The sequence below is a fragment of the Mastomys coucha genome, unplaced genomic scaffold, assembly GCF_008632895.1.
Source record: "Mastomys coucha isolate ucsf_1 unplaced genomic scaffold, UCSF_Mcou_1 pScaffold18, whole genome shotgun sequence".
NCBI classification, from domain to species: domain Eukaryota; kingdom Metazoa; phylum Chordata; class Mammalia; order Rodentia; family Muridae; genus Mastomys; species Mastomys coucha.
In genome coordinates this window covers 84,574,983-84,589,940 of record NW_022196900.1, presented here as the reverse complement: position 1 = coordinate 84,589,940, position 14,958 = coordinate 84,574,983, and the positions used below count along the sequence as shown (strand labels likewise).

The window sequence follows — 14,958 nt, the reverse complement described above, 5'->3', positions numbered from 1 at the left end:
GCTTTGTTTATGGAGGCACTGTTGAACAAGCACAAGTTCTGAGATGAGATTTGCTTCTGGCTGTCACTCTCTTGAGGACAGTATCCCATTGGCTGACACCAGAAGAGGCATACAGGATAGGGGAAGGGCAGGGAGGGACTGGGAGAGGGGGAGTAGAGTGGGTGGAGGGGTGGAGGAGGACTGGGGGAGGGGAAGAATGCTGCTGCTCAGGCCAGGACCCTAGGCCAGGGTGTGGTGGGACTGCCGGATGCTGGTGTCATGGGTAGCTCCCAGTCAGGCTGGGGCCCTGTGCTCCTGGAAGAGGGATGGTGGGGCAGACAAGTACATCATGACTACATTTGCTGGTCCTCACTCAAACCTAGCTTGGCCCCTCACAATGTAAGGGATGAGGCCTGTTTTGTTTAATTAGCATTTCAGTCTCTTGACAACATTGGTGCTCAGTTCGGTGGTGCTGGGTATGTTTTTGGTGACCTCCAGTCACATGGCAGCTTCTCTCCTTCCCCAGCTCGGGCACCCACCACTCAGCTTCTCTTCTTGAATGTCATTTCTTTGAACCCCTCCTAAGAGTGGAACCACACAGAATTTATCTTGTGTGTAGCTCTGAGGTTTATCCACACTGGCAGGCATCCAGCCACCCCAAGCCATCTTTAAGTTATGCAGTGTGGGGTACAGTCCACCTCACATGGACTCTCCAATCACCTTTCTGCTCACACTAACTGGAGGAGGGTAAGGAGGATTCATGGAGCCTGGTGTGCCCATTCTACAGATAAAAGATGGAGGCCCTGTGACAGCAAGAGGCTCATGCAGTGAAATGGAGTGAGTAGATTGCAGATTTTAAGCTTGGCTTGGTATCAGGTGTGGCAGCAGCATGTTGGGCAGAGAAGACCTGCCAGGGCCACCATTCTATTATCCCTCCCCCCAAAGCTGAGAATATTCCAGAACCTTCTCTTTTCCCTGACAAAATCCAAGTCATCAGACTTTTTAATTGCCTATGCTTGAATCCATACATCTCCATTCCTGGCGACCCAGGTTCCCAAACACTTAGTCTCTGGACAGTTTTAAAGATTTATTCATGTATTTTATATATATGAGACCCTTGTCTGCATGCACACATGCATGCCAGAAATGAGAATTGAATCTCATTATAAATGATTGGGAGCCACCAAGTAGGTGCTGAGAATTGAACTCAGGATCTCTGGAAGAACGAGCAGTGCTCATAACCACTGAGACATCTCTCCAACCCTAGTCTATCGAGATTTGTGTACCAGAACCCTCCAACTATGCCTATAACCAAGCAGGTCTTCCCCCAGCAGCCAGCAAGACTGAAGAAGACACTTTAAATGTCTTCTTTCTGCTAGTATCCCTCTGAAAGCTTGTCACACATCTTTCCCTGTCATCCTTACCCGAGCCTAGAGAGCCATCTTGGCTAACTTCTCTAGGACCCATGGTCTTCTCTCACTTCGTTCCTGCCACAGAGGATCCCTTTTCTCCTGAAGTCAGTTCCTATCTCCCGGCCTCTACAGCTTTGTTTTTATCAACTTGGCACAGCCCAGAGTCATCTGGGAAGCAACACTTCAATTGAGGAACCCAGCTGAGCAAACTAGCTGATAGCCCTTATAGCCGTGTCTGTGATTTGTCTGAACTGATGAAGGATGTGAGAGGGGCCCGGCCCACTGTGGGCGGTACCATCCCTAGGCAGGTAGGTATGGCGTGTATAAGAAAGCTAGTTTGACAATGAGCCTCCATATTTTCTACTTCAGTTCCTGCCACTGACTTCCTTCAGTGATGACTTATGACCTGGAAGTATAAGCTAAAATAAACCTTTTTCTAATCCCAAGTTGTTTTTGGTCACAGTGTTCTGTGCCAGCAACACAAAATAAATTAGAGCAAGGAATCTGCAGGTGTTGTACATTCTCAGTACAAACTTTCACTCACATGACTGTTCATTTACATATGGACTCTTGGAGAGCCATCCCACTCCACACACTTCTAAAAAGCTGGAAATCTTCTGCACAGGTCATGTCTGTTTGGATTATTTACACAGCTGGCTGTCCTCCCCCCTTTACCTAGTGTCGTATAGACTAAGGTTCATATGTGCAAGAACAGTATCTAACACATCGCTTCGTGAGCTCTCCAGGGTTACTGCTCACTAAATACTAGTGGGATGGAATGACCAACAGGTGAGACCGACAGGATGTGGGCGAAGCACTTTGCATGGGGCCTGGCACTAAGGCCCACTAGATGGCAGTCACAGTGATCAGTTTGTCACCCTTGTTCACCCTGGACTTTCTCCAGCCTCAGCCACAAGGCTGGCCCTGGGGTTAAAACAAGAGGCAAAATCTTAAGTGTCCCGGATGGTATGTGTTCTGATGGGGACTGGAACTCATTAAGGTGGGCCTCAAGGCGGAGTGTATCCTGAAGATCCACACTGTCTTATCCCACCCACAGTAGGGCCGAGGCTCACAGGAAGTTGAAGTAAGGAAGGGCAAGGTCTCTAGAAGGAAGACGGAAGCTGGAGGCAGAGGTGGCGACTGAGAACAGGCGTTCTCTAAGTCAGGGTCTCCGAAGACGGACAGCGTCACTGCCATCTTAACCTGCCTGGTTCTGATCCGTTTCTGTGCACCTAGGATGTGGAGCAGAACCCCACCAATGAGAGCATCCACTTACCAACGGGCCTTCAGCTCTCCCGGCATGTGCCTGCTGTCAGACCTTTTAACTCAACCACAGTATACGCATGTGTTTGCACTGCTGCTCTGTGCCTGCAGATGCCACCCCACAAAAATAATCAAACAGCTCTTTAAGTGATGCTCCATGCAGGGTTTCCATGGCAACGCTTTATGAAACAGCAGTGAGAACTTTGGTGGGCTCCTCTCTCCTCCCTCCTCCTTCCTGCCACAGGGATCCTCACTCCAAAAGGTTTCTGCAAAGGCCTGGGTCGGCTTGACTGTGGGACGCTAGGCTTACTAGATAGTCTCCCTCTACCTCAGTGTCCTCATTTGTAAAATGAAGGCACTAATTTCTAATAGGATTGTTTGGAGCATTAAATGCATGGCTGTAACTAAAGAGCATATACGGGCTGATCCGAGGCCCTCCAGTACAGATGCAGCAGAGGGTTACCCTGTCTGGCCTCAGTGGGAGAGGATGTGCCTAATGCTGCAGAGGCTTGATGCACCAGGATGGGGGATATGGGAGGGGGGCTGCCTTCTCAGAGGTGAAGGGGATGCGGATGAGGGAAGAACTCTACTGGGGGGGCAGGAAGAGGGGCAGTTTGGGATTTAAACAGATAGATAGATAGATAGATAGATAGATAGATAGATAGATAGATAGACAGACAGACAGATGACAGATAGACAGAGAGATAATGTATGGGTATATGTTGTTAGTGTGATAGGTAGAATTCTAAGATGGCCTCCAAGAATTCCAGCCTTGGGTCCCACCCCTCAAACCCCTCCCTCTGGGTTTGGTGGCAGCCATGATTGTGATGGGATGTTTCTTTTATGATTAGGAAGGAGCCTTTGCATGTGTAATTCAGCCCCACCCCTTCTCATTGGTGACTCTGAGTTAATGGAAAGGAAAGCTGCTCCACATGGATCTGACCCAATCAGCTGAGTCCCAAGGGTTCAGAGGTCAGACGCCAGAAGGAATCAAGGTCTCTGCTGACCTTAAAGCAAATTACTGTTATTCTGCACATTCAACACAACCTTTTCCATAGTGACACTATGGGCCCGTTCCCAGTGACATTTGGGTATATTTGTTTTATGAGATCTTCCATAGAGGACCCAGCCAAGCTAACAGAGACTTCCAGCTCACAGATGCCTGAGTTTATTTATGCTGGGCAGGCAGTATTTGTCATAAAGCTGTAGCAAGCTGATGCACTTGGTATGGACTGAATGTTCATCCTAGGGGTATCACACCTAACTGCCACAGGCCCTTACCGCACTTCGTGGGAACTGGATATCTGCCTCAACTCTCCTGTTGTCTATGACTTCCTGACACAGCTTCCTGTGCAGGATGACCTTCGTGTCACATGAGGCCAGTGGGTGCTCAGGGGCATAGTCACGGTGAGACAATGTCTGCAAATGGGGTCTCACTGATCGTATGCCACTGTGGGCTCAACTGACAAAGCAGGGGACCACAGAAGCCCTGGATTCCACAGGCATGAGACGGGTGCACCCCACCCTTTCCCAGTGTAGAATGCAGCACCAGACAGTCCACTCTTCAGAAACAAGCCACTGTCTTCCCATTGCCAGAGCTCTCCCCAACCCTCTAGGGGTGTCCTTTGTGCTCCACACCCCCTCCCTCCTGCTATACTTCTGTGTGACCACCTTAGTCATGGTTTCCCTGGGATGTAACCAGGTTTAGTACCAAGAGTTTCACAACCTGAGAAGCCAGGAGCAGTTAACCTTGGTGGCACTTTCTCCTTCTCTGGGTACCCTTGACTCCCTCTGCAGCAGCTTTCAGAGGCTCCTCCTCTGGCCTTGTGCTGTCCAAATGCTTGATGGCTCATACCACTTGGCTTTCTGCTCTCCTGTCACCTCCTTTAGGAAGCCCTCCTGGCTTGCCAGTGATACAACTCTCAGCTCTCTGTCCCTCGCCCTGTTTATGTTTCTGCATGCCACCATCATCATCACAGTCATGAGTATTTGGCTGACCCATCCCCTGGTGGTCTGTGTCCCAGAAATGGATGGTGATTTCATTGCTGCATGCTGGATTCTAGTGATGTGACAGATGTCAAATCACTGAAGCAAGTTCTGCCTGCTAGTTTGAGTTTCTTCCTCTTTCTAAACCCCGCTCTCCACTGACAGAGCCCTCTGGGTCTCGGAAGATCAGATTGGGTCATGGAGGTTGCTCTGCCTGCCCCTACCCCTGGTCCACTTATAGCATGCCCAGTGCTCTAACGGTCATGTATTCTGCCTCTTCTTTCTGCTCAAGCTGTGCCCCTACCCGAGTCATTCTCTTACCGTGATGAGACCTGGGGTCCCCCAAGACCAACCCTGGAGACAGATGGAGTGCAAGTCCTCTGTATGGGAGGCCATCTCTTATCTGTCAGAGGTTTGAAAAATCCATGTCTGTTCTGACTCTGGCACCCCTCAATGATTCAGTACATAAGATCCTCACATGGATATGATTAGAGTGCGAGTGTTGGTGCAGACCTGGGGTGTCTCCTTAATCCTGCAGGAATTTAGGCTAAAACCCTGTGAAGTGGCCTGGGGCCAGAGACCAACCCAGGCACTGGCCCTGACTTCTAGGGGCTCAAGTCATAGACAGGCAAACAGGAAGGTAAGAAAGGGAGGTAAAGAACGGGAAAGAGAGTGCTGGAGGCCGGTGCTGTGGAGAACAAGGTGGGAAGGAATGACGACTGTTTCTCCTGCAAACTGATGGCGGTCTTGGCCACCAGGCTGAGCTGGGCAGTCGGCAGCCTCATGATCAGTGAACACTGATCAGTGAGCATTGCCTTTCTGGAGAGTACCAGGCACTTCCTATGGCTTGGCAGAATCAGCATATAGAATGTCTGGGAAATACCCTCTGATTAGGGGTGGAGGTGTGTGTGGGGGGGTGGGAATTCACATCAACTCTAGAATTGATGAATCTGGGAAGGCAGTGACCCAGGAGGGAGGAGTTTCAATGGGTTGACCCACCCTTTATCTGTTCCATATTTTGACCGGGACAACCTTTGGGCAGGACTGTTTCTGTCTCCTGCCCTTCTTTCCCATCCTACTGCACCCACCTATATGTGACAGACGGCATCCACCCTTCTTTGTCACCTGCAACTCACCAGCTAAACTCTTACTTTAAAAGAACTGATGATCAGAACTCTAGTTCAGGGGTCACCCTGTCCTGTGTCAGCCCCTACTGAGGTGTCAAGGGACACTTAAGGCTTTCAGCTGGTGTGCTAGGCAACCTGCTAAGAGTCAGCAGCCTTGTCCCAAACCCACCATTCCCAACTGCTACATTTGTCTTACTAAACCATGGAGGGTAGATGGGCGGGTTCACACTGGGAACAGCTTCTTGCTAGCCGGGCATGCCCTGTCCCATTGGGAAAGCAACAAATGCCAGTGTCTGTCTCATGACAGCCTAGAAGGAGTGACAATGTCACAGAGAGGGTCTAGTGCTAATCATAATTCTGGAGACAGACAGACCTAGGCATCTGCTTTAGGTGTGCGACTTGAAGAAATACACTGCCCCTCTCTGATCCTCAGGAGCCTCGTTTTACAAAGATGTCTGGAGAACTGAACGCTGTGGATAATATAACAAACACTTATCAGGATCCTAGTGAGGGCTCTGTAAACAGGCCTGTAGCTGTTGAAGCTGGATGGAACAGAAATCATCCTAGCAAGTTGCAGTGAACTTGTGAGACACAGAGAGAAAAGAAGGGACGAGCTCCTTTGTTCAGGACTCCCAACTGTAAAGCCAGGCAGCCCGCTTTACAATAGAGTTCCCCTACATACTTCCTCTCTTCTTTGCAGGCTTCATCTAGATTTAATGAGGGTGAGAGGATCCTCCTGGGAGCAGCCCCTGGGGAGGAGAAGCAAGCTTTGTATGTGGGCAGTACTGCTATTTGAGGGGGTTTGCTCTCTTACCCAGAAGGCTTTGGGGTTCTGGAAGTCACATCAAAATTTAATAGGGTAATGCGGCTTCCGTCTGCACAAGCCCACCTGCTCTGCAGGATCCGTACATTCACATGCAGCCTGGGTTCACAGAGAGGATCTGTAAGTGAGATCAACCTGACTTGCAAATGCCCATCAGAAATAGACATAGCACCGCCTCTCTGTTCAAAGCTGGAAGATTCTCCCTACCACGCTTCCTGTGAATGCTTAGGTCCTTGTCAAGACCTGTCTAACCCCTTAAGCTGTCCCTTCCTGGTCCTCTTGTTATCCACCTCATGATGCTCTCGCCTCGGGGCCTTTGCATAGGCTTCTCCTCTTCTCAAACCAGCGAGAGTCACTCCTTCAACTCCTTCAGACATTACTTCGAATGCCATTTTCTCCCCGAGTTCTTCCCAGGCCCCTCCCTGGGCTCATCACTGTAAGCCCGGGCTCTCACCTCTCCATGTCTATTTTTCTTCATGGAATTTCTAAGCATCTAACATATCCCGGAATGCATATAATCACATCACTTATTTTATCTAGAAGCTTCCATGAGAAAAAGATAGTCTGTTTCACACGTTTATCTGGCGCCTCTTTGGTCCTCAGGCACAGTTGATTCATGTGCGACTGGACAAAGGAAGACTCCCCGCCCAGGATCAGACCGGGCTATTGAAGCAAAGAGAGTCTGGATGACGCATGTTCCTCTTGGTCTATTAAATAAAATACCGCCCTATATATATATATTTTTGGCCTGATCTCTTGCTGGCCTGTAAGCAGGGTGGCCTGTGAGATCTTGAACTCTGCCCATCTCCAGTTTCTCAGTGCAAGGGATCATAGGTGTACACTGTTCGGCTTTGGGCTGTTACCCGGGTTCTGAGGCCCAGCCCCCAGCGCTCTGCTTTTAAGGCAAGCACATTCCTAGCTCATCTGTCTTCCCAAGAGCCCCTCCTTCCCACTCCTGCTCCCTGACAGCCCAGCAGAGTCTCAAGGAGCAGTTCCAGGTACTATTGCCTGGCTCTATTCCTAAGCACTGATTTATTTGGTCTGGTACAAAGTCTCAGCACAGAAATATTTTCCTTCCTTTTATAATTTCCTTGGAGTTATGATTCCACACGAGAAACCACACATGCTGTAGTTGTGTACTGATAAATTTTAGTATCTAATATACAGACAACAAATCTGCCTTCCCTCTTAATTAGTTTGCTACTGCAAGGATTTTAATTTTACACAAATGGAAACATATACTACTGTGATGGATTGAATAAGAATAGCTCTCGAGGTTCATATATTTGAAGGCATAGTGACCAGGGAGTGGCCCTATTTAAAAAGATTAGAAGGACTGGGAGGTGTGGTCTTGTTGGAAGTGGGCATGTCACTGGGGGTGGGAGTGGGAAGGGGTTTTGAGCTCTCAAACACCCATGCCAGGCTCATTCAGTTCTCTTGCTCTCAGCTTGCCAATTAGGATATAGCTCTCAGCTATTTCTACTACACTGTGGCTGCCTGCTATTATAGTCCCTATCAAGATGAGAATGGACTACTTCATTAACACTGTTAGCAAGGCCTAGTTACATGCTTTCGAAGAGTTGCCTAGGTCATAGTGTCTCTTCACAGCAATAGAACAGTGAACAAGGCAACAATGTGACAACCATTGTGGTTTGAGTAAAAATGACCCACCTACCCTCCCCCTGCACCCACTGTCCCCCCCAGACTCATATACTTGAATGTTTAGTTACCAGGGAGTGGTACTATTTGAAAAGATTAGGAGGATTGGGAGCTGTAGAGCCAATAACAAAACAAAACAAAAATAAACAAACAAAACCAACCAACCAACAAACAAAAAACTGAACCAAACAACCCTCTATTTTGGGGGGTTGGAGGAGTCTGGATTTTTTTCATTCAGGGTAATTCATTTGGGATCTATCCAAACTGTATGCATGTTGGCTCTTCTTCCCATCTATCTATCTACCTATCTATCCATCTATCTATATTTATTTTTGGTTATGTGGAGACAGGGTTTCTCTGTGTAGCCTTGGGTATCCTGGAACTCATTCTGTAGACCAGGCTGACTGACATCACACTCAGATCTGCCTGCCTTTTAGCCTCCTGAGTGCTAGGCTTAAAGACATGTGCCACCGCCATCAGGCTTGTTCTTGTTTATTGTTGATAGTATTCAATTAAATGGGTATACAGCAGACTGGTTATCCAGTTGCCTGCTTATGAACATTCACATAATTTCTGAGAGCACCTACTTGGGTAGACATGCATGTTTATTTTTCTTAAGGGAACACTTGGGAGTGGAATGACTGAGTCACGGGCAGGTATCTGTTTATGGTTTGTTTTTTTTCTTAAAGGCCAAACATTTTGTCAAGATGGTTGGCTGTACATTTGATAGTGAATGCCCATCAGTGGACACAGGGATTATTGAAGGTTTTCTAGTGTGCTCTAGGTTGCAATGGAGGCTCAGAACAACCACTTTGAACAAGACCTTTGCAGTGGAAGTGGGGCCAGGGAGTGAGCATCACAAGACTGCGTGGGTTCAAATCTCAGCCTCACCGCTTACTGCGTAGAGGACTTAGTCTTCTCTCTGTCTCAACTGACCAGAAAATGGGGTGACAACAATATCTGCCTCCTGGGCTGTGCTAACACCATACGATGTGTAATGTGGTCCCTGGTGTGGGGTCCCTGATTCAAAAAGGAAGTAGATGGTACCTTAGGAACAACACCTAAGTTTGATCTCTGTTTTCTGCAGGCACATATGTTCAGATACACACACACACACACAGAAACAGTGAGAGGATAGACAGACAGATTGGAGGCCTGACAGAGCTTACACACACACACACAGAGAGAGAGAAACAGTGAGAGGATAGACAGACAGATTGGAGGCCTGACAGAGCTTACACACACACACACACACACACACACAAACATGGGGTGGGAGGAATAGACAGAGAAACAGACAGACAGACTGGAGTGGAAGCCTGGCTGAGTTTATACACACACACACACACACACACACACACTTACACAAACACACACATATACACACATTGAGTAGGGGATAGACAGATTAGAATGGAGGCCTGGCAGAGCCTACACCCACCCCCCCACCCCCCCCACACACACACCCAGCCCCCCACACACACATACTGAGGTGGGGAGGTAGACAGACAGACTGACAGACTAGAGTGGAGGCCTGGCAGAGCTTCCAGAATCTTCCAGGTTCTTCCACTCCAGGCTTCTAGGCTTCACATATCCCTTGATGTCATGCCTTACTCACTATTCCACCCCTAACCTGGCCCCTGCTCCTCTAGCTCACTGCTGAGAACTCCAGGCTCCATTTTCAATATGCTCCCTCCTTGTGAAGTCATGGGACCTTCAGGCTGGGGATGGGTGAGGGACACCAGAACACCTGGGTGTATCTGTCTCTGACAAGTCAAGTGATGGGAGACGGGTCACTTGTTCTCAAAGCTTCATTTCCTTGTCAAATAGAAACACACACAACCCTACTCCGACTTCCCATGAAAAGCCACAGAGAAGTTTGGAGTCACGTGACCAGTAGCACACAGATGATGCTTGGGATCCTCCCACTGTTATTCTTTGTATCTTGAAGGGCTACGTGGGTGGGCATCTTCTCTGCCCCCTTGACTTTGTTAGGTAAAGTTCATGAATCTTGAGTTGGAGGTGCCCAGCCTGGCTGGAAGTTTTCCCACCTGCTCCCTCTCCTCTTTGACAGTCTTCCCGTTCCCCACTGAGGACTTCTTGGGATGAGACCTGATGAAGAGCTTGGGCTTCTGGTGCTGTGTCCTCTCTGATTTGTGCAGCCTCGTCAGAGCCTGTCATGTCTGGTTTTCTCACCGTCTGGCTCTGAGATAGTGCCAGGAACAAACGTGTGTTATGTTAGCAGAATAAACACAAAGCATCCACAAGCAGGCAGAGGGCTGTGCTGGGGGGTCCGCTTAAGGGCAAGTGGACCTTGCCTCTACTTTCAACCTAAAGGAGGCAAGGCCATAGCTCTTGGGAAATACTGAAGGATGCTCATGTACCCAAGCCAGAGCAGGGAACTGTTCAAAGAGCAACAGAGCCAGGATGCCTGCCTTTAGGGCTTTTTATCTAGTGCAGAGGTGTTGTGTACATCAGTACTCAACAGTACACTGACCTCCCCCGACTTATTAAATGCAGGCAAAAACAGCTACTAAATATGCAGGACCCAGGACCCATGGAAGTGCAGGACCTACTTATTTAAAACGTGGCTGTGAATTCCAAGATGGCAGCATCAGGGAATGGGACCGCACAAGGCCCTTGGTCCCTCAGCAACCACTCTGGTTGGCTACCCAGAACTAGTCTGACTGCCGATACCTACCATCAACCATAGAGCAAGGACCCACAAGGGAACCTGGAGGACAGTTCCTGCCTAGGGCAACTCATGGTCTGGTGGGTGTAATGGGAGCTGCAGACAGGAAGGAGCAAGAAGCACAGCATCCAATGGATCCATAGGCCTTTTCTGGAGAGATAGGATGGTGTGCGGTTTCTGGACGTTGCACACCTGCTCTGGGCCAGCAAGGAGAGATCAGAGGTGGCTTCTCGGAGGAAGTGCTGCTAAGCCTGAATCCGATGGAATGCCTGAGCTTCCAGCCCCCTTCTCCACAAAGTCAAATCTCAGGCTCTGGTAGAGAGGGCAGCTTCCCGGCAGCCCTTTTGCAGCATGGCAACCTTAGTCCCATCGGCACTTGCTTGGGCGGCAGCAGTAGATAGTCTGTCTCTCTCTTTACAGTTGAAATCCTCTCAAGTACAGGCCACAGCAAGTAAACTTATGGCTCAAATAATAATTCCTAAATATGCCAAGGTTCAAGTCTGAATCACCCACGTAGTAGGCTGGCATGTGGTGGTGGAGGCACCCAGCAAGCAAGGAAATTTCACTGACCTGCATGGGGCAGGCTATCAAAGAGAGTATGTGCTATTCCACTTACATCATGCGAGGTGATGGAAATCTTTGCTTTGACTAGTAGAGCCCACTGACTGGGGTGAGCGGAGGGGAGGAATAATTAAGGGAGCCGAGGCAATAAGAGCTTGTAGAAAATAGAAGCTGAGGATGGGAGAAGGAGGGGGCACTGAATTGGTCTGAGGCTCTGATTCATGGGTGTTTGAAAACAAGAAAAAAGTGATTGCGTAAATGGTTTGAGCAAATGTGTCAGCCAGGGCAGGAGTTGCTCACTGAGTGAGAACCGATACTTCGGTGACAGTTTAAAAGGCAGTGGAGAGTGCTGGGAGATGGTACCTGTCTCTGTGAATGGGAGCCCAGCGTATAGCTGAAGCCGCATCCCTATTCTTGTTAAGTGCCAGGTGGTTTGGGCAGTCCTGTGGAATGGCACCGGCCTTTAAGTAGGAGGACAGGTTGAAAGGCTGCAGAGTTCTGTCTCTTAGAGATGGAGAGGCTGGTGGGGCATGTCATCTGTAGGCCTAGGGAGGGTTCTGCAGCTTCCAGTCGATTCCCTGTCACCGCCATGGGAGGAGGTGCCGAGGCTGGAGAATTGACTTTAATATTTCATAAATGGCTCCCGTCTCATATTTATTGAACCATTAAAGGTCTGAAGAGGTCAGCAAAATATTTTTTTTCTCAAGTACATATCCTTCTGATTATTATTATTTTTTTTTAGACAGAGTGTCAGGAATCTTGGGAGGGCCTCCACTAGCTCACTCTGTAACTAACTGAGAACACCTGGTTCTCCTGCCTTCGTCTCTCAAAGTACAGGAATTCCAGGCATGCATGCACATGTCCCATCTTCTGATTATGTAATAGGAACTGTTATTAAAAGATGCCTGAGAGGCGCTCAGGGGACGGCTCAGTAGCTAAGAACACTTGACGCATGTACACAGAACCTTGTTGAATTCCCAGCACCCACATAAAAGTTGGGTCTGGTCACATGGGAACCTGTAACCCCGGTGTTTGGAGGTGGGGAGAGGCAGAGGCAGGGGGATTGCTAGGGCCACCTGCCAGGCAATCCTAGGTTTGATGAGATGCCCTGTCTCAAGAGAGTAAGAGTAAGGTGGAGCAAGATAAAGCAGGACATCAAGTGCACTCCTCTGGCCTCTATACATGTGCACATAAGCATGTACATCCATATGCAAGGCACACACCCACCTGAGCGCACGCGCGCACGCACACACACACACACACACACACACACACAGAGAGAGAGAGAGAGAACTCTGAAGACTTGAGATGTTGTGTTCTCAGCACAACCCTTAACTCTGGTCCCAGTGAACCACCCTCTCACCCTACACCACACATGGATTTTTACTGATTCCTTTCTTTTCCAGGGATGCTCTGTTTTCTCCTCTCAATCCATACATTAAACATACTCCACTGGCCCACAAGCATCCCTAAGAAGAGCTTTCTAGAGGCATCATTAAAGCAAACCTATTCCCTGTGACCAGCCAGGTGCTGGTCAGGAACTGAGGACTTCCTTATGTAGATGATGTGTCACCAAGGCCAGGACCGTTGGTGTGGATGCTTCAATTCAATGGCTCCCTGGGGGCAATGGATCCTGTACTTCACAACAGTGGCTCTTTCAGACCTCCAGCCTGTGAAGGAGGGCCACCATGGAGCAGCATAAACCCAGAGGGGGGGGGGGGAAGCATGCAGCATCAGAAAGCTCCATCAAGGTCAGCAGAGACTCAAAAGGATGGTTTTCTGCGGGAGGGCTAGCAGCCCCAGTGAGCCCATGCCTGCTGGAGCATGCTCGGATGCCAGATCGCAGCACTACACACACCTGCTGGGGTTTCGCTGCTGCTACTGTTTTGGTTTGGTTTGTTTTTCCCATCTGCTGGTTAGAGGCCACAAACAAGGAAGCTCTAGAATCACTATGGAAATAAACTTTCTCAGAACTCTCTAAGGGAGTCTCTAGATTGGGTTGCTTGAAGCGGGAAGGCCCACCCTGAACATGGGTGGCACTAGTCCGTGGGTCCTGGACTGACAAAAATATAAATAAAATAAAATAAAACAGAAACACAAAACAAAAACAAATCCAAGCTCAGTGCCAACGTTCACTTCCCTCTGCTTTCTGGCTGTGTGCACAGTGTGACCAACTGCTTCATGCTCCTGCCGCCACAAAGGTTTTAGCCCCAAACTGTGCATCAAAATAAAAGCTTGCTTTTGCTAGGCATTTTGCCCCAGACAAAGCTCAACCCTGGACACAAGGAGCAAACAATTCAACACCCCCTTCTCTATCCTGCCTGCCAGGGCCGAACAGAAGTTTGCCCAAACGAGCATCTGGGGCCTCCCCAGAAGGAAAGAAGGAGGCAGCTTCTCAGGCACGGTCCTAGTCTATTCCGACTTTGTGTAACTGAGGAGAACCCAGCTGTCTACATGTGCCCTGAATTCCCTTTCCCAATTTCCTGAGACGCCTGACCAAGTCACTTAGCAGATATGTGGCAAACTCTGGAGTGTAATAGAGGTCTATGTAACTGTAAGATACGGGTCTGTGTAACTGTGAGATACGGGTCTGTGTAACTAAGATACGGGTCTGTGTAACTGTAAGATATGGGTGTGTGTAACTGTAAGATACAGGTGTGTGTAACTGTAAGATACGGGTGTGTGTAACTGTAAGATACAGGTCTGTGTAACTATAAGATACGGGTCTGTGTAGCTGTGAGATACAGGTCTGTGTAACTGAGATACGGGCCTGTGTAACTGTAAGATACGGATCTGTGTAACTGTAAGATACAGGTCTGTGTAACTGTGAGATACGGGCCTGTGTAACTGTGAGATACGGGCCTGTGTAACTGTAAGATACAGGTCTGTGTAACTGTGAGATACGGGCCTGTGTAACTGTGAGATACGGGTCTGTGTAACTGTGAGATACAGGTCTGTGTAACTGTGAGATACAGGTGTGTGTAACTGTAAGATACAGGTCTGTGGAACTGTAAGATAAGAGTCTGTGTAACTGTAAGATACGGGTGTGTGTAACTGTAAGATACGGGTCTGTGTAACTGTGAGATACAGGTCTGTGTAACTGTGAGATACAGGTCTGTGTAACTGTAAGATACAGGTCTGTGTAACTGTGAGATACAGGTCTATGTAACTGTAAGATACAGGTCTATGTAACTGTAAGATACAGGTCTGTGTAACTGCGAGATACGGGCCTGTGTAACTGCGAGATACAGGTCTGTGTAACTGTAAGATACAGGTCTGTGTAACTGTAAGATACAGGTCTGTGTAACTGTAAGATACGGGTCTGTGTAACTGTGAGATACGGGCCTGTGTAACTGTGAGATACGGGTCTGTGTAGCTGTGAGATACAGGTCTGTGTAACTGTGAGATACGGGCCTGTGTAACTGTGAGATACGGGCCTGTGTAACTGTGAGATAC

At 48.7% G+C, this 14,958-nt stretch overlaps 1 protein-coding gene and 1 long non-coding RNA gene across 4 annotated transcripts in view; one reads left to right on the top strand and one right to left on the bottom strand.

The window, feature by feature from the left end:
* Nucleotides 1-14,958, bottom strand: part of Csmd2 (CUB and Sushi multiple domains 2) — a 582,522-nt gene that overhangs the window by 381,514 nt on the left and 186,050 nt on the right. The window lies entirely within an intron of this gene.
* Nucleotides 14,653-14,958, top strand: part of LOC116096675 — a 36,705-nt gene continuing 36,399 nt past the window's right edge. The window contains exon 1 of the long non-coding RNA XR_004121078.1: nt 14,653-14,684. This is a non-coding gene — a long non-coding RNA (uncharacterized LOC116096675). The remainder of the gene's footprint in view (nt 14,685-14,958) is intronic.